This window comes from Xyrauchen texanus, chromosome 16 (genome assembly GCF_025860055.1).
Source record: "Xyrauchen texanus isolate HMW12.3.18 chromosome 16, RBS_HiC_50CHRs, whole genome shotgun sequence".
Taxonomy (NCBI): Eukaryota; Metazoa; Chordata; class Actinopteri; order Cypriniformes; family Catostomidae; genus Xyrauchen; species Xyrauchen texanus.
This window is the reverse complement of record NC_068291.1, coordinates 15753153-15771896: the sequence shown is the minus strand read 5'-3', so window position 1 is coordinate 15771896 and position 18744 is coordinate 15753153. Positions and strand designations below refer to the sequence as shown.

At 38.7% G+C, this 18744-nt stretch overlaps 1 protein-coding gene across 3 annotated transcripts in view; it reads left to right on the top strand.

The window, feature by feature from the left end:
* The window catches only part of slc25a21 (solute carrier family 25 member 21), a 152135-nt gene that overhangs the window by 77843 nt on the left and 55548 nt on the right, over window positions 1-18744 (top strand). Inside the window, exon 1 of one of the 3 annotated variants that reach the window (XM_052146140.1) lies at window positions 17397-17542. The exons of the other annotated variants lie outside the window; for them this stretch is intronic. The gene's annotated coding sequence lies outside the window, so the exon portion shown is untranslated. Of the gene's footprint in view, window positions 1-17396; window positions 17543-18744 lie in introns of those variants that run through there. 3 annotated transcript variants of the gene reach the window in all.

Here is an 18744-nt window from a genome sequence, read left to right as displayed (position 1 = left end):
CTTCTGTTATAATGCATTATGCTCTAAGATATAACTGTGAATATGAAAGTATTATAATGTATTATAATTGTGGTTACAGTTATTTATGAGAAGTTATAACATATTATAAGGTGTATTGTGAGACATTACTAATGCATTATAATGCTTTTACAGTGCATTACAAAGATATGAAGAACCACTAAACTTTCAAAATCAGACACCTCTACTAGAGCAAATAGGCATATTTACCTATAACTAGATGCCTAGAATGAAATATTAGTAAACATATATTTCAAAACGTATATAAAAGAATGCACTGTAGCAAAAATGTTTGGGGTATTTTTGTCACTTTTGGTGTCAATTTTGCTGAGAAACCTAGTAAATCTCTGACGCTGTTCCTCGGTTGATTTATTTCACTCCATTATTTACAGAGGATAAGGTGAGCTCTATAATCCTCACAATCTACGTACAGTGATTGGACGGCAGTGATGAGTCCTCACTCACATAAGTTCTCCCTAGTGGTGCCTCTCTTCCGTGCAGATTTAGGGACCGTATTCCTGCACTTGTCCAAAGAGACACAGGGTGTTAACAGGTAATTAAAGAATTTACTGCCCCACTAAATCTCTATTATTGCTGTTCCCGGCCCATAATTGTGTTCATTATCAGCTGTTATGGACTATAGGTGAGCTTTTCTGAAGCAGTGGACAAAGCCTTTTGGAGCCGCTGTCCAGGTCATATACGGTGCATGAGTTTGAAGATGTCACATGTCATCTCCAGCTCTGATATTCTCCGTATGTACTTGATTTTTTTTTTTGTGAACAGTTATGGTTCAAATAACACAGACTACACTCTTTCATGCTTTTGGAATTTTTTCCAGTCATTTTGAGAAATTGTTTGGTAAATTTTGTTTGAAATAGATGCATGATGAGCTATGTTAGTTTATAAGAAGAAATGATTAGGTCAATCCTTAGAGAGCACAGCGGATTTACTGAAAAACATGAATTCTCCTCTCATACTCGTTTAGTCTCTCATTTCATCTCCACCCATGCTTCTCACACGCAACTACCAAAACACTTTCACTTCTCAGGTTTTGATGGTGTGTGAAGATGGCAGTTTACTCTGCAAAATATAGCAAGTCCTGGGTCTGTTTATTTGGACACCATAATAAATCAAGTGTGTCTCTGTCCCTCTCCCCTCCACTTTCACTCACTCATGACTGTCCACTAGGTGACAGTAATGACACAGCTCATCCTCTGGGGTGACTGACATGAGACATTGTCTAATGTATAAGCACACACACACACACACACACACACTAATGTCACTATTTCACTGATAATGTAGTGCTCCGTGTGACTGCAAACTTTCCCACAAAGGCAAAATACAGTAACTATGCCAACACTTAAACTGAGAAAAATGGCTTTGAATTTGTTTTGTTGTCCAGCCAAGTACATACTCACTTGGTAACAGGGCTGTAGCTAGGGAATTCTGGGTCCCCTGAAAGAATATTGATGTGGGCCTCAGTCCCCCACCACCCAATATCCTACACCCCATGAAGAGTACTATGTAACTTACCTACATATAGGAATATAAAGTCTGTCTATTTATCTACCTGTCTATCTATCTATCTACAAATAATTAAGATATAGGTTCAGAAATTAATATAGCCTATTTTAAATATACAACTCCAATTCCAAAAAAGTTGGGACAGTATGAAAAATGCTAATAAATACAAAACGTAGTGATTTGTCATTTTTAATATTTGCTATATTGAAAACACTACAACTACATATTATATGATGTTTTATCTTGTGAATTGCATTGTAATTTCAAATCAGATGATTGCAACATTCTCCAAAAAAGTTGAGACAGGCAATTTAAGACAATTTGACAAGTTAAAATAAGGCAATGTGAAACAGGAGATGTTAAACAGGTGAGGCAATAGTATCATAGTATATAAGGAGCCTCCAACAACAGCCTAGTCCTTCAAGAGCAAGGATCATTTGAGACTTGTCAATTTGCCAACAGATTCTTCATCAAATAATCCAGCAATTTGAGAACAATGATCCCCAAAGACAAATTGGAAGGATTTGGGGCATTTCACCCTCTACAGTGCATAATATAATTAAAAGATTCAAAAAATCTGGTCAAATCTTGGTGTGTAATGGGTAAGACGAAAACCACTTCTGAATGCACGTGATCTCTGATCCCTCAAAATTAATTGCCTTAAAAAACATCATTCATCTGTAATGATATCATGAACATGGGTTTGAGATTACTTTAGTAAACCTTTGTTAGTCAACACCAGGGGTGCCCAATACGTCGATCGCGATCTACCAGTCGATCGCAAAGGCAAAGGTGGTAGATCGCACAAAATTTAAATGTACTTTCGTAAAATTTTAATAAAATAAATATAATGTCTTTCCTTCTTTTAGTTTCTGTCTGACTTGCACTTAGACGAGTAAATATTGACCAGGCAAGGTTTTGTTTATTCAGTTGTCATGGCAACTAGGTTTGCGCACACGCGCCTTTCAAGGACTTCTGAGAACAGAGCGTGAAATTGCGATGCTACTGCCCGGATTAGGCAAAACTGTCTGATTCCATTCAGTGCAAGTCATCAGAATAAGGTAAATGCCCTGGCTATTGTAATCTATTGTGCTGTAGGTGTTTTGGGTTTAGTTTTAAAACTGAATGATATCAACATTGAACATTATTATATATTTTTTTATTAATTATAATATGAATTCCATGTAGGGATACATGCAGTAGTCCCAACGAGCATTTTCTTATTTTAAATGAAACTTTTTTTTTTTTAGTTGGTAGATCTTATTGAGTTGGTCATTTAAAAGTAGATCATCACACAAAAAAGTGTGGGCACCCCTGGTCAACACCATTCGCTGCTGCATCCACAGATGCAAGTTAAGGCTTTACTATGCAAAGCAGAAGCTGTACATCAACACTGACCAAAAGCGATGCCGACTTCTCTCGGCTCATTCTCATCTTAGATGGAAAGTAGAATAGTGGAACTGTGTTTTTTTGGTCCGATGAGTCCACATTTCATATAGTTTTGGAGAAACACAGCCATCGTGTTATCCGGGCCAAAGAGGAAAAAACCATCCATGCTGTTACCAGCATCAGGTCCAAAAGCCAGTGTCTGTTTGGGCCAGGGGTGAGACAGTGCCTGTGGCATGGGCAAATTGCACATATGTGAGGGCACCATTAATGCAGATAGATATCTAAAAATTTTGGAGCGGCATATACTGCCATCCAGCACCATCTTTTCCAGGGATGTCCCGAAATTTTCATCAGGACAACTTCAAACCACATATTGGCCGAATAAGCAGCGAGTGCGGGTGCTAGATGGGCCTGCCTGCAGTCCTGACCATCTCCAATTGAGAATGAGTAGTGCATTAAGAAGCACACAATACGGCAATGAAGACCCAAACATTTGTGCAGCTGAAGACCTGCATAATGGATGAATGGGGGAAAATTCCACTTTTTAAACTTTAAAAATTGTGTCTTCAGTGGCTAAATGCTTAAGTCTTATTAGAAGAAATTGTGATGTTTCACAGTGGTAAAATCTCGACTGTCCCAGCTTTTTTGGAGTGTGTTGCAATTTGAAATTACTGTACATTTAAAAAAACAAAAACAATAAACGGGGACTGGGTAGCTCAGTGAGTGTTGATGCTGACTACCAACCACCCTTGGAGTCTCGAGTTCGAATAAGTGGCTCCAGCTAGGTTTCCTAAGCAACCAATTTGGCCCGATTGCTAGGGAGGGTAGAGTCACATGGGGTAACCTCCTCATGGTCGCTATAATGTTGATCTCGCTCTCGGTGGGGCACGTGGTGAGTTGTACTTGGATGCCGCGTGGAATAGTGTGGGTCTCCATGCGCGCTACTTCTCTGCAGTAACGCGCTCAACAAGCCACGTGATGAGATGCGCGAATTGACGGTCTCAGACGTGGAGGCAACTAAGATTCGTCCTCCGCCACCTGGATTGACGATTGTCGAGTCACTACGTCACCAAGAGGATTTAGAGTGCATTTGGAACCAGGCATTCCAAATTAGGGATTAAAAAAATAACAAATTTACAAGGTAAAACATCATATGATGTTTAGTTGTAGTGCTTTCAATATAGCAAAGGGTGAATATAATTGACAAATCTTTCCTTTTTGTTACTATTAAAATGTTTCATACTGTCGCCACTTTTTCGGAATTTGGGTTGTAAACAGAAATATAAAATAGAAAGTAATTCTTGAACAGTGAAATTAGTTTTTAAAAAGCATTATAACTATAGCATTATATTTACATAAAAAATATCACACTGTAGACAAAACATTTAATTCTCCCGAAGTTGTCTGCAGCCATGGAATAATAAAAGCTTTTTAATATAATATGAGTGCCATGCTTATTTTCTTTTTTATTGGACTAATTTGAGTCCTTGACCATAGAGAAAATTAACTTTAGTTCCCACTTTAGTAGCACTCTGAGATGGTTAGAGTAGCCAAAAACTGTACTAAATACTAAGTCTTTTAAAAATGTATTATTCAAGTAGCAGTAAAATTACTAATGATGATAATTAATTGAATAAGAAAGTATCAAAGTAAATGATTATTCAAGTAGTGAGTACTAGTTACATTACAAAGATCTGATTATTCATTTCAACACCTTGTGTGCATGTATCATTTACATTTACATTTATGCATTTGGCATTTACAGTGCACTTATTACAGGGACAATCCACCCGGAGCAACCTGGACACAATGGTGGTGGCCGTGGGGATCGAACCAACAAACTTCTGTTTAACAGTTATGTGCTTTAGCCCACCTATGTCATCTTTTATACACACTAATACAGTGATGGTTTAAAAATGAAAATTATAATATCATTTTTTCAACCTCATGTTCTAAATCAGGATAACTTGGACACAATGAACACAATTAAGGAGATGTTAGACAGAATTTTATCCTCAGTACAATTCACTTCCATTTGTTAGTCCCTAACATTCTGCCTAACACCTTGTTTTTGGTTCCAGAGAAGATGAAGACACAAAGGTTTGGAACAACGAGAGTGAGTCTAAATGATGATGGAATATTAATTTATGGGTGGACTATCACTTTAAGGATGCTTGACAAATTGGGTTTGAAAATTAGAAGAAAAGCTTGGAAACGTTCCTATTTAGCAATTATTTCAGAAAAAACTACATGTCTCTCAGACTCAATTATATTATTATTATTTATAATATTATAATTCACAACTTTTTAAGTCTTTCATGGATTCTTAGTTCAGTATATTCTGCAGCTTACGGTATATACATTTACAAAATAATTTTGATCATTAGTTCCCTATCTGTTACTCACTCAACGTTGTGTTGATGCAGTGACATTAGGGGTCGCCCTTGGGCGCCCCAAACACCTCTGATCTTTGAGAAAAGGCCAATGGGAATTGGCGAGTGGAAATTGCAGCCACTCTCCCGGACATATGGGTATATAAGGCTCGCAACCACTCATTCAGATTTTTTCTTCCGAGCCGAGCGGTTGTGTTCAGCGAGCTGAATCCCTCTGCCATTCCAGTCATCTCTTAAAAAAAAAAGAAAATCTGTTGGATTTATGGCGCATTACAGAGTATTCTCCCCCTTGTCCACCGGTTAAGTGCAGAGAATGCCCCTGGGTGCTTCATCAGCCTAAGAGAATATATTCTTGCTCTAAAAGAGTATATTTCCCTTCTGAAAGAGTGGCACTGAAAGAAAGTGTCTTTTTAAAGATGCCTTTCCGTCTGTGTATAATTCCTAGTAATGGTTATTACCTCTCCGCTTCCGATGGGCACGATCGGTGCCTCATGTGCTTGGGCGCTGCAAGAACATTACCATGGCAACATTGTTGTCGTGGCTTTCCTTCGTCAGAGGGAAAGCTACCCCAGCGGCTCTTCGCCTCAGTCCTTCTACCTACGGGTATGAGGCCACGTCGGTTAGCACTGGGGGTGATTTGGGGTCCCTTCCCAGAGGTGCACGAGGAGCTCACAAGGTCGTGGAAGGCACCTTTTACTGCCCAGACCTGATCTCTAAGCTCCTCCGCTCTCACTACCTTCAATGGTGGGGCTGCCATGGGGTCGCCGCCACCTGGCAGACCTTCCAGGGCCTGTAAGCTTACGTCGTCACTGGCAGCTAAGACTTACAGTGCCACTGGACAGGCCGCCTCCGCTCTGCATGCCATGGCTCTCCTGCAGGTGCACCAAGCCAAGGCATGAAGAGATCTGCATGAGGGTAGTTCTGACCCGAGACTGATGCAGGAGCTGTGCTCGGTGACCGATCTCACCCTCCGGGCGACGAAGGTCATTGTGCGGACTCTCGGGCAGGCCATGTCTACCCTGGTGGTCCAGGAGTGCCACCTAAGGCTTAACTTAGTCGAGATGAGGGAAGCTGACAAGGTACGATTCCTTGATGCCTCCGTCTCCCAGGTTGGCCTATTCGGCGACATCGATGAGGACTTTGTGCAGCAGTTCTCGGTGGTTACGAAGCAGACGAAGGCTATTCAACATATCCTGCCCCATCGCAGATCAAGATCCCGCACCTGGTCTGCTCATCGCCAGGGGCATCTCACTGCCAGCGGCCCAACCCTGGCGTAGAGTCACCCGCCATCCACAGTCTCTATCGCAGCCTTCCGTAGAAGGGTCTCGATCTCTGCATGCAGGGCAGAGGCCTTGTGAACCGAATCGCTTAGCCGAGTCAGACGGTCCTGGTCAGCCATCGCGACGGGTTGGGGATGGAAGGTTACTACATTGACACAATGTCTCATTTCCTCCATCAGGGAGCAGAGGTTATGAAAGAAACCAGGATGCTGCAACGTATTTCTGTGTTTAGAAGCACGCTTAGGTATATTTTAGTTCAGAGCTTGTTTTCTGTTGTACTTAGGAAAAGCACATTGCGCGCGTGCTTTATAATGCATGTGGCTGTATGCTTGTGCTGCATTATCAAACACGCAATCAGCAGAGCAAAATTGCATTCTGTCTACATCATACATGAGCGGCATGATGCGGCAAAAACAAATTGCTCCCATTATAATCAAAGACACTGTTTAATGGCATTGCAACCTGACATCGCTCGCGTTCATTGTTGAAGGTTAGTAACATGGATTTATATTCACTGATGTATTGCAGCACTAATATAAGAAAATTTCAAAAGTGAAATAAAGAAAGTGTTTGTTTTTTGAGAACTTACAGCTGTTGCTGCAGTGATGAACTTGAGTCAAGTGACAGAGCGCCACTGTAAAGTTCAAGTCCCATTCAAAAATCTCTCCAATTACGCATTTATTAACACTTATTGTAGTAATGTAACAACAGTAGCGCTCCCATTGTAATGAAGTAAGTGTACTTTTTCTTTTCATTCAAATTTCACTTGAGTAAGAGTAATAAGTACTCCCCATTAAATCTACTCTTAAAATTACATTTTCTCAAAAAAGTTACTCAAGAAAATGTAATGGAGTAAATGTAGCATGTTACCACCAACCTCTGGTAGCACTCTCTACTTGGATATATTTATGGATACATTTTTCTAATTGTTAAATAGCTAACACTGTAATGTACAAAGCATATGTTTCACATGATTTTGCACCATAACATGGCTACCTTATTACATCTGGGCTGAACCAAAATGTAAATGCTGGACCTTTTTGCTCAGTCACTTTGATGTCTTTGATGTCCAACCGAACTAGACAGTACTGTATGTTTTTTTGTGTTGTATTTGTAACATAACAGCTGATCATCAACTATCCTGAAAAGTCTTCAGACTAATACACAAATTTAAGTATTCATTACCAATTTAAGTGAAATTGTATGCTTTTCGATACCAAAAGTAATGTATATTTGTATTTATTTTGTATTTAATTTTCATATAAATATTATATCAAAGCAATGACATTTAGCCTTCAATAATTTCTTAAGTAAACATTGTTTTAAGTTTTTAAGCAATTATTCAAGACCTAAAAGGTCATTAATAAAATAAGAACAAAGAAACACACAAGGAATATTATAAAACGTTCAGTCTTTCAGGTGTCTAACAGCATAATCAATATTCCAATAAATTCTAATTAAAGAATATAATAACACTTATCCAGCCAAGGGCAGAGAGTTGTTTTCTCTTTTTCTTGACACTTGTTTCTTGTTGTTGTCTTAGTGGGACATCTGGACTAAACCATTTTTAGGGAGGGGAGATGGGTGACATTGATTTGGAGACTTATTTCACTAATATTGCATGTTTTTGTAATTTTGCATTAACTTTTAGGCAAACATTTAGCCATTTTTTCATCTGAGCATAGTTGAGCCGTGACAGATCATAGTCTCAGAGAAAATGTACTGCATAACTCAATTTTTACAAATGTGCTTACTATATTTTGTCTTTGCACAGCAGTACTGTGCACAAGGTGCTCATCTACTATTTATTTTATTAATTAATACATTTAATTCCTTTTTTTTTTTTTTGCAGTTAAACACTTCTATTTACAATAATTAGTTGCATTATCCAAGTTAAGCTATAATTTTATTTTATAATTTTATTTTTAAAACAGCATTGTTTCTTTTTAATTGAGGATTTGGTCGAAATGTGTTGAGCAGTATGCAATCTTGCATTGAATAAGCATGTTCTTTGAGGTAGGTCTCCAACTGCATGCCCAACCAACATGAAAATCACTAAATTGGCTTAAACAAAAACACAGACAAACAGTTCAAATGCACAAAAGCGCCACAAAACCGGCTGGGTTAGTTTGCGGAATTGGTGCATTGACTAACAGCTGCATCCGTGTATATTCCGTGGAAATATTAATGTAAATAGGGCTAGAGTTTTTGCATATATTGTGCTTTGTTGTTCTAACTTATTCAGGTGTTAGAGTTCACTAAACAATTGCTAATAGCTGTTCATCTGCATGGCTACGATGATTGTTGAACAAAATTGTTGAGCTACAAAGGTTACAGCTAGGTTTAGGGATAATTTTGTTATCGCTAGCTTGCCAAGCTAGCTCGACAGGTGGAGTTTGAACTGAACTGTATCCTTTGCCCATCTCAGGCAATAGTCTATGGGACTATTAAATGTAGCTGTATTTAGTTTTAGCAAGAACTTGGAGGCTCTCTTATTTGCTTAAAACATTTCCAAAGAATAGATATCAACCTAAATGTTGCCAATGTATCTCGAGCATCCTTTTCAGCACCAGTTAATGCAGAATTTGCATCTAACCTGGCCAACCTTTTTTCTGTACCTCACGTTGACTGCTTAAATGCAGTCAGTGTTATTTGCATCCTTTGATACAAATCTTATCGTCTGTGTTTTGTGAAATTTGATCTCAGGTATTGTCTAGCTGCAAGAACGAGTGACTAGTGAACTAAGTAAATTCAGGATTATGTAAGGTCATGATAGTGTAGAACTTATTAACAAAAAATTAAAAAGAGCACTGTGTTTTGATAGTTGGTGTAGTTGTGTATTTTTGTATTCAACTTGTGTCCTGTTGGTGCAAGGTGCTTAGATTTGAACTCAAAACACATTTTCATATTTATAACATTACTTCTGTGTTATCATTCCTCCTGTCTTTCGTTCATGCTCTTCATTCTTCCTTCCAATATACACCCCATCTGACGACAAATGTCACCATATTTAAATAGTTTAAATGTCTTTTTATTATATGTAAGTTCCTGTGTGACTAACTTTTAGTTTTTAGTTATTTAATGGATAGTTTTTCTGCCTTTTGTTTTGTTTGATTTCTGTTTGATTTTCTCATTTTGTTTTAATTTACTTTTAATATCCAGTCAGTGATGTACAGTACATGAGCTTTTACTACTGAAATAAAAATTGCATGCTTTGCTCCGCCAATAAAAGTTATTATTTAGCAATGAGGTAGGAGAAGCCATGCTGTATTGTGATTATAGTCACAGCAAAGGGGCGTTGTTATGCTTGACATGAAGTGGAGTGCTTCAACCTCTTCATTTTGACTATATTCACTATAAAGAACAGCATTGTGTGCTTTATTGCTTTAATAAAATGGTTACTAAAGTATTAATTAAAACATTATTAAAGGGATAGTTCACCCAAACATTTGTATTCTATCATAATTTCTCATGTAGTTACAAACCCATCTATTGTGGAACACAAAAGGAGTTGTTAGGCAGAATGAGCCTCATTCACCATTCATTTTCAATACATAATGTTTTTCCCCCATACAATGAAAGTAAATTGTGACTGAGATTGTATTTCTGCCTAACATCTCCTTTTTTGTGCCACAGAAGAAAGTCAAGTTTGGAACAACAAGAGGGTGTTTGATATTGACAGAATTTTCATTTTTGAGTGAACTATATCTTAAGTTATCAAATTCATTAAGTGCCATCCTTCTGCCAGAATATATAGTCCCTGACATGACATATATTAACCAACTAAGATTAACAGTTTACCTGGCCTCTATTCATGTTACAGTGATATACACAGTAAGTGAACAGGTGTGTTGCATCAAAGCTGTATTATATAACAGATTTGTATTTGTACATACACTGGCAGCCAAAAGTTTGGATTAATGTACATATTTTGCTCTCATGGAAAATAATTGGTACTTTTATTCACCAAAGTGGCATTCAACTGATCACAATGTAGAGTCAGGACATTAATAATGTGAAAATAAATGTCAGAACTTCTTAAACTACTCCAAAGGGTTCTAATCAAAAAATCCTCCACATGCAGCAATGACAGCTTTGCAGATCCTTGGCATCTAGGGCATCCTTGATCCTCTAGCTGTCACTTTGTCCAGATACTCAGGTGACATTTCACCCCACACTTCCTGTCGCACTTGCCATAGATGTGGCTATCTTGTCGGGCACTTCTCACGCACCTTACAGTCTAGCTGATACCTCAAAAGCTCAATGGGGTGAAGATCCAGAACACTCTTTTCCAATTATCTGTTGTACAGTGTCTGTGTTTTTATGTCCACTCTAACTTTTTCTTTCTGTTTCAAAAGTGGCTATTTCTTTTTAAATGGTAAATGAAAAAGTTACCTGTGGCAGGGCGGAGGGCGGGGCCGGGTCGTGATCCTACACACCCGGTCCCGTATTAGGCTAATTATGCCTCCGTGAGGTTTAAAGGCTGACTGCAGAGGGCCGTGCGGGAGAGAGAGATCGTTAGCGGACATGTCCGTCATGTGTGTTTGTGTTGTCTTTTAAGTTTTCCATTAAACTATGATTTATATCGTCAAGCCGGTTCTCGCCTCCTCCTTTCCCATCCTTTAACTGTCTTACATGTCCGTCATGTGTGTTTATGTCTTCTTTTAAGTTTATCATTAAAACTATTATTTATATCGTCAAGCCGGTTCTCGCCTCCTCCTTTCCCATCCTTTAACTGTTTTACATTACCATTTACCATTTTCTTTTTAATTCTTCCCGTAAGACCTGCACCCCTGAGTCTTTTCTTTACTGTTGTACATGAAACTGGTGTTGAGCGGGTAGAATTCAATGAATCTGTCAGCTGAGGACATGTGAGGCATCTATTTCTTAATCTAGAGACTCTGATGTACTTATCCTCTTGCCTTCCGCGTTCCACAGCAAGATTTCCTTTGTCTTTGAAGACTGTAGTGTCATCATAGCCTTTATTCATCAACAAATGAGTTTCTACAGAGAGCTGTTTCTTTTTTTGCCATTTTTGCCCTAATATTGGCCTTAAGACATGCCAGTCTATTGCATACTGTGGCAACTCAAAAACAAACACAAAGACAATATTAAGTTTCTCTTAATGATCCAAATAGCTTTCAACTTTGTTTGAAATAATGGCAAGTGATTTTTCTAGTACCAAATTTGCAATTTAGCATGATAAGTCAAGGAAAAGTTGTTGGAGTGATGGCTGCTGGAAATGGGGCCTCGATTTGATCGAAAATGACTTTTTTCAAATAGTGATGGTGCTGTTTTTAACATCAGTATTGTCCTGACTATACTTTGTGATCAGTTGAATGCCACTTTCTGAATTAAAGTACCAATTTCCTTCAGAAACATCTAAATCTGTACATTATTCCCAACTTACACACATGTGTGTGTGTATATATATATATATATATATATATATATATATATATATATATATATATATAGTCTTATTGTTTATTTCTATATATACTTATTATTATATTTCTTTTCACTTTTTTTTATTATTATTATTATATATCTCTCTTGTTTTTTTATTGTTTGTACACTGAAAGCTTCTGTAAGCAAGAAAAAATCCTTGTATGTGTAAGCATGGGTAAAGCTCATTCTGATTCTGATATCATGTATTTTAGAACAGCTGGTGCACTGTGTCAGTATCCTGGACTGGAACCATCCATTATATAACCTTCTTTGCGGTCATCCTTTTTATATGACAATTAATTTTTGTAGGATTAGAATCAAATGACTACTATCTATCAATGTTTCTGTCTCTCATGCACACTTCTGTATGTATATGCATACAAACAGATTCTAGTGAGCATGTTATCTACATTGCTCACACTTCACCTAGTTCCTGTACTATGGCGTTTTCCCTGATGCCGGTGTGAGGTGTTGAGCTTCTGATGGCTAATCAGATGTTCATTGTTACTCAGGATGAAAAATGGTGCAGTGCGGTCATACCGCCTGTATGTTTAGCATTCCTGTGTCTGTGTGTTTTCAGAAGCCTTATTCATGAAGTTTAGTGTGGAGGTGTCACCGATGATAAGGGTGTGCTCGTTTAGCTACTGGTGGAATCAGGAACGCAGCCAAATGGCGCTGCTGTGGATTGACGTAAAAAGACATGCCTGATATGCAACTCCCAGATTACAGACTCAGGATATAACACCTGTAAAGACCGCGTATAAGCCCTCTCAGCAGAAAAGGTTCAGCCTATGTTTGTGAGGTGTCATAATATTGTTGTCAACAAGATTTATGTGCACAGAGGAAATGTTTTTTTAAAATGATTTGGTAAAACATTTTTTTTGAGGAATGTAGTGGGTAGCGATCCATCAAAACCAGCACTGCTAGTTCATGCATGGCTGGACAACATGACATTTCCAGTGTGTCATGCATGGCTATTAACACTGACAATGTAACAACAAGGAAGCAATTAGCACTTTCCTTAATTACTAAGATATGTGAATGTCCAATACAAGACATTGTGGTTGTTATCTCACTCACTCCAAGTAGACAGGACCAAGAATAATTTCTGCATGGTTTGAAGTAACTCAAGTGTGACTTTAACCCAAGTAGCTGGATGGCTGCTGAGGCAATGCCAGCAGCTGTTAGACTAGTAAAACTAATAATGGTAGTTAGCCTCAGTAACAACTGCAGCTGGCTGCAGACAACCAACCTTTGCAACACTTTACTTGATGTGAAACTCCATTCCTTCTCATGACGTCTAATCTAACCTTTACTCTGAAACTTTTGGGAAATCTACTTGCTAAGTCTCTGTCTCGGGATGATTGATGACACCTGTGCATGTTGAGCAATCATTTACTGTCACTGCGCTATTTTCCTTTCTCACTTTTGCGTGGGAGCAAGAGTGAGGTTCTTGCCTGAGCCAAGACCAACTGCAGATAGCGATCTCAACTGTGGTGATGTATGGACTCCTATCAGGGAAGATATCAGACCATTATAAATGCACACTGAACAGTTGCCCGGTCTCTTGAGTCAATATGGTATCTTCTAAGATGTGTATCGACTGTCTTTTTCTTACTCTTAACACTGTGGGAGCACATTGACCAATGCCTGTTCCCAACAAATGAGCAATGCCTGAGGCAACACATACTACAACAATACCACAACAGAGATACAGCAAACCTGTGTGCCATGCCTCACACATTAGCAATTGGTTGTTTAATTCAACATGATCACATTTGAAATCGATGTGTTGCTTCTGAAAGTTTATGTACCATGAAGTCATCCTTATCAGCCAAATTACTGACAAACGGCATCTCCTATCAGATATTTTTGCTTCAATTCAGACAAGAGCAACCTCGGAGACACATAATCTGGTCCTGTGGAAATCAGGAAGTAATCGTGTACACATAATCAATGGTAACTGGCATTCAGAGGTAGCATTTTTGCTCTAAAATAAACATTTTACTTCACTGACTGTTAGGTTTAGGGTTGGATTTTGGGTTAGGGATACAGTTGATAACATATGCATTCCTGTTGACAATATTACATTATTTACAACTAAAATTACAACTCATTTTGTGCCACTCTGTGGACATTTCACCTAGAAACTGGAGCTCACATGAGCCCATACTTTCAAGAACACATCCAGCTTTGGCCACTGGGGCAGTGATTTTTTGTAAGCACAGACCGATTTCAGCAGCAAAACTTTAGACCCACTGTCGTCAAATTCACAGTGTGATTATTGTTTAATTCTATTCTTTTGGCTTAAATTACTTCATATTAGTGCTGTTGATTTAAAAGTAATTTTTTCAGTCGTCAATTTTGTTATTTATTTAAAAATAACATGTTAAAACGTTTTTTATCGCAATGCCCCCGGACTGTAATAAGGAAGATTCCTGAGAAATGCAAGCTTGTAGTACCACCTGTTTACTCCAGAGGGCAGTAATTGAAATTTCAGCTGTATGGCCAACACACAGTTTATACAGTGAACAAAACAACCCTTCAGCAGCAACAACACAAACATGCATTACGTTCTTGCATTCAAAACACTTGATTGAGCGCAAATTAGAACTAAGGGATCTCAAGATGTGTTCTAATTATTAAACTATATTTAACTTGACATAGTGACCTAAAAATTGTATGTTTATGACGCAACACACCTGAGACACTACACAAGCATTTCTGACGCAGGTGCACATTGAAATTTTTAAATATTTAAAGATAACTATATATAATTATTTAATCATTATATATTGAATTATTATTGTTATATGAGGGGCTTTCTCAGGAAATATTTGTATATGCAATTAATTATGATAAATATATCGGGACACCATGTAATTCATTCGATTAAAAATTTTAATCGATTTACAGCTTTACTTCCTATATTATCTTCCCTCTCCTGTGTTCAGTAGAAACTTATGCCAACATTTCTATGCATGTTAACTATTTTAAACATAATACACGTGCATCTTGTCATTATAAATTATGTCATGATTGCTTTGATTCTTTGTTACCGAGTGAGGTTTTGCGACATCGAGTGAGTACGTCTTGAGGGCATTTGCCTCGCCTTGCCAATTTGTTGCAGTGTGTGTGGCTGTTTGTTCGCATGTAACTGCAGATGTAGAAGCCACGGATGACAGAAACAAAAGACACATCAAATAATGGAACTCAATGATCTGTCACTCACTGAGGCGGAACTAAGCCTAAAACACCAACCAGATGGCAGGTAAATTTCTCCCTGCACTTTTGCTTAATGATAATATTACAGAGATGTATTTCAGAGAGGCAGAGAGAGTTTCTATTTTTCCACGCTTTCTCCACTCCACTTGAGAGACATGATCAAACAGTAGCATGTGCTGACAGTCTCAGAAATCCCAGGGTGCAACTCAACATTTGGATGGGAAAACCTGTGATGTTTGGAGTAGCAGACTCTTAGTTTATGCTCCTCTTGATGGACTATGAGTGACACAATTTATTTGATAAGGTTGTCGTCAGACTACATAGTTGTTGTTGCAGCCAAGAGCTTGTATTGATTCTGTGTTGATATATAAAGGTCAGCATTTGCATTGTTATTTTAGGTAGATATTAGGGCTGATAAACAGACCCAGTACAATTAGCTGATTCACCCTTTATCAGGATGTAGTCCTATAAAAGTGGGCTGATATTTCCCATCCAATAGAATTTGGTACATATTACTCACTCATGTTGCTATGTCTGATTTAACATCTGATAAGGCATTAAATTGTATCCCTTGCATTTGTATGGTGAATGTCTTTTATCTTGACCCGCTAATCATATGGGTCAAGTTCAGCATTAATTTGCCCTCAGCTGTCAAAGAAAACATGCAAATATTGCACACATGCCCTACTCCATGTGAGCAGCAAAGAAAAAAAAAAGGGGGTGTAAGGTTGCTCAAGAGCATTGCTGAAACTTGCATTGAATTAACACAGAGAAACATGCTGAGCGGAGCTGTGTGATTGTTGTCCAATCTACAAAAATGATCTTGTTTCCATCATGTTCCCCATCTCAGCCAATAACTTCTTGGCCAACAACATCATCGTGTAATTTCCTCTAATAGTGTGGCTGAAGCTCAGGGCCTCTCTCATTTCAAGAGCACAGCTTGCATCCACTTTAAGGGTTTTAATTACCTGTGTAGTGGTGTGAAGGAAATGTCTCACTTTCCCTTTTCAGTGTATACATCTCTAGCCCCCCACCCTCTCTTTGTCTTTATATTTGTTCATTTGTTTGCTCACTTACATCTATTCACATGAAGAATGCCAATAATGGCTGTCATTTATTATTTGCCCTTCACACCTTGTTTGTGCATTTTATCCTCTCTGGAAAACTCCAAGACGACAACTTCTTAATTAGGGTGTTCTTCCCCCCCACCCCAAACATGGAGTTATTAGACTTAAATGAGTGGCAGGCTTTCTCAGCCTCTCGCTGCTTGCTACCTATAACCTTCTATGAGCCCCTCATATACAGCCCTTATCGGCAACAGGGTTCACACTGATACAGGCTTCCTTTACATTGTATAAGTCGCATTTCAACTATCGGGCCTAACGCGGTCATGCTAGTGCATGCTAGAGCCGGTTACATTCCCACTGTCTCTTCCAGTGTTTCATACTGCCTCCTCGGGGCAAACAGCCAATGTTCTTTGGCCCACGGATTACCCTTTTATCCAAAGAAGGCCCATTTTGGATTGAGGCGGGGTCAATGTCAAAGGCAGAGTTTTGCTGAGTCAGGTCAGAGGTTTTAGCACCAAGAGACTCATTTCCCAATTTTTCTTATATAGCTACCAGCTTAACTCAACAAATCAATGGATAATGGAAAATTTTAACTACTGACCAGTAGACTAAATCAGGGCTCTTCTGAACATTTGGGTTGATCACGTGTGCCTAAACAAAAACTTTATTAAATATATTGTCACCAAAATATTTAATATATATATATATATATATATATATATATATATATATATATATATATATATATTAAATATATTGTCACCAAACTTGCCCAGTTGTGTATCAAGTGCACAATGGAATTTATTTTTTTAAATTGCGGGCACAGTACAAATGTGTGTTCATTTCGAGGGCTGGCTTGTCTACAGAGTCTGATATCTCAACTTGAGTTTCCCTCTTGCATGTGAAATGGGCAGGGTGTGTGATGTTGACTTAAGGGCAGGTTTTAGGGCAATGCTATTGGCCCGATGGGAATGCAGATTGATTTTGGTCTCGTAGCTCAAGGTCCAAGGCCATTGGTCTCGGTTGACCAGTTGGAAGCCATGGTTCACCAGGCCCGATGGTGAAAAAGCAACTATTTACCTCAACTGTGACTGTGATTTTGCATGTTGGACATTCACCTGGATCTACTTCTTGTATTGGTCCTTGTAGAGGTTCCAGTAATAAAGGAGCAGGAGTCCGGGTTGCAGTCCAGGTAAATCAACTTTTAATGACTTTTCAGCTTCACAAACACAGTCACTTGGCTTTTCAGCAGTACTAACACGGCACTCTTTCTAGCTTCACAAGTAAGGTACAGCATTTCAGCATCAAGCACAGTTTCAGAGGAAGAGTCACTGGTCTGTCTTTCTCTGACAGACCTCTCCGGCGTTCTCGGCAGCCTTTTCAAGCCTGTCTCCGTCGTCACTGTATTGAGACACAAGTGTTTAGTGTTAACAATCACCAGGTGATGGCCCTTACTGCTTCCTCTCTCCCCAGTGACAGACACATGACCATGTCCCACTCCACAGTCCTGAAACCACATTCCTGCCAAACAAACATAGACCTAACCCTAACTATAACCCTGATTCCAATGTTAAAGCTCCAGGTATACTTCAATTTTGATTTCCATTCAGCGTCTGCATACAGTCGAAAGCCAACCTTTCAAAGTATACTCCATACTATGCATGCATTCACAGGCGGTTGGCGCATGTGTGCTACCACTGCTCTGAGACACTTGATTTTCTCTTCAGGACTTTAGACCCATAAAGTTGTCTTTATATTCCTTCATACTCTAGTTATACAAATCCAGGTATCTCCAGACCTTCTCACACATGCGCTCTTGACTTAAAATCAGTAGGAAATGATAGGTTGATAAGAATGTCACCCCAAACCCAGCCTTGTTTCAGTCTGTAATCTTTGAATTCAGGATTGCTCTGTATTCCCTGGGCATAACGCAGTCACTGTTATGAGAGTGTTTAATTTTTCACCTCTTTATCAAGTGATATGGCATATTCAAAGGATGTGTCCCTTAACATACCACAACACCTACTATTAGCGACACTATGATTGAATGAAGTTAGTATAGATGGGTGTATTCCTCCAGCTGTGCTGTGATGGCTCTCCCAGGCCTCCTTCTCTTTTATTTCTTCTGGATGGATAGAGAGCCCTGAAATGGAAAACGTGTCTCCCGAGTGTGTAACATTATTTACCCCTGTGATGTCCTAGCAGCCATGATTAATTAATGATAAATGTTGCTCCGTAATATTGCCTTGAGAGACAGGGAGACTATGACATACCAAATTTTCCCACTTTCTCCTCGTTTTCCCCCTCTCGATGTAGCTTCCCACCATCTGATATCAGTAGGACATGAAATTAACCACAGCACTTCACCCTGTCCTACTACTACACTAAAAAATT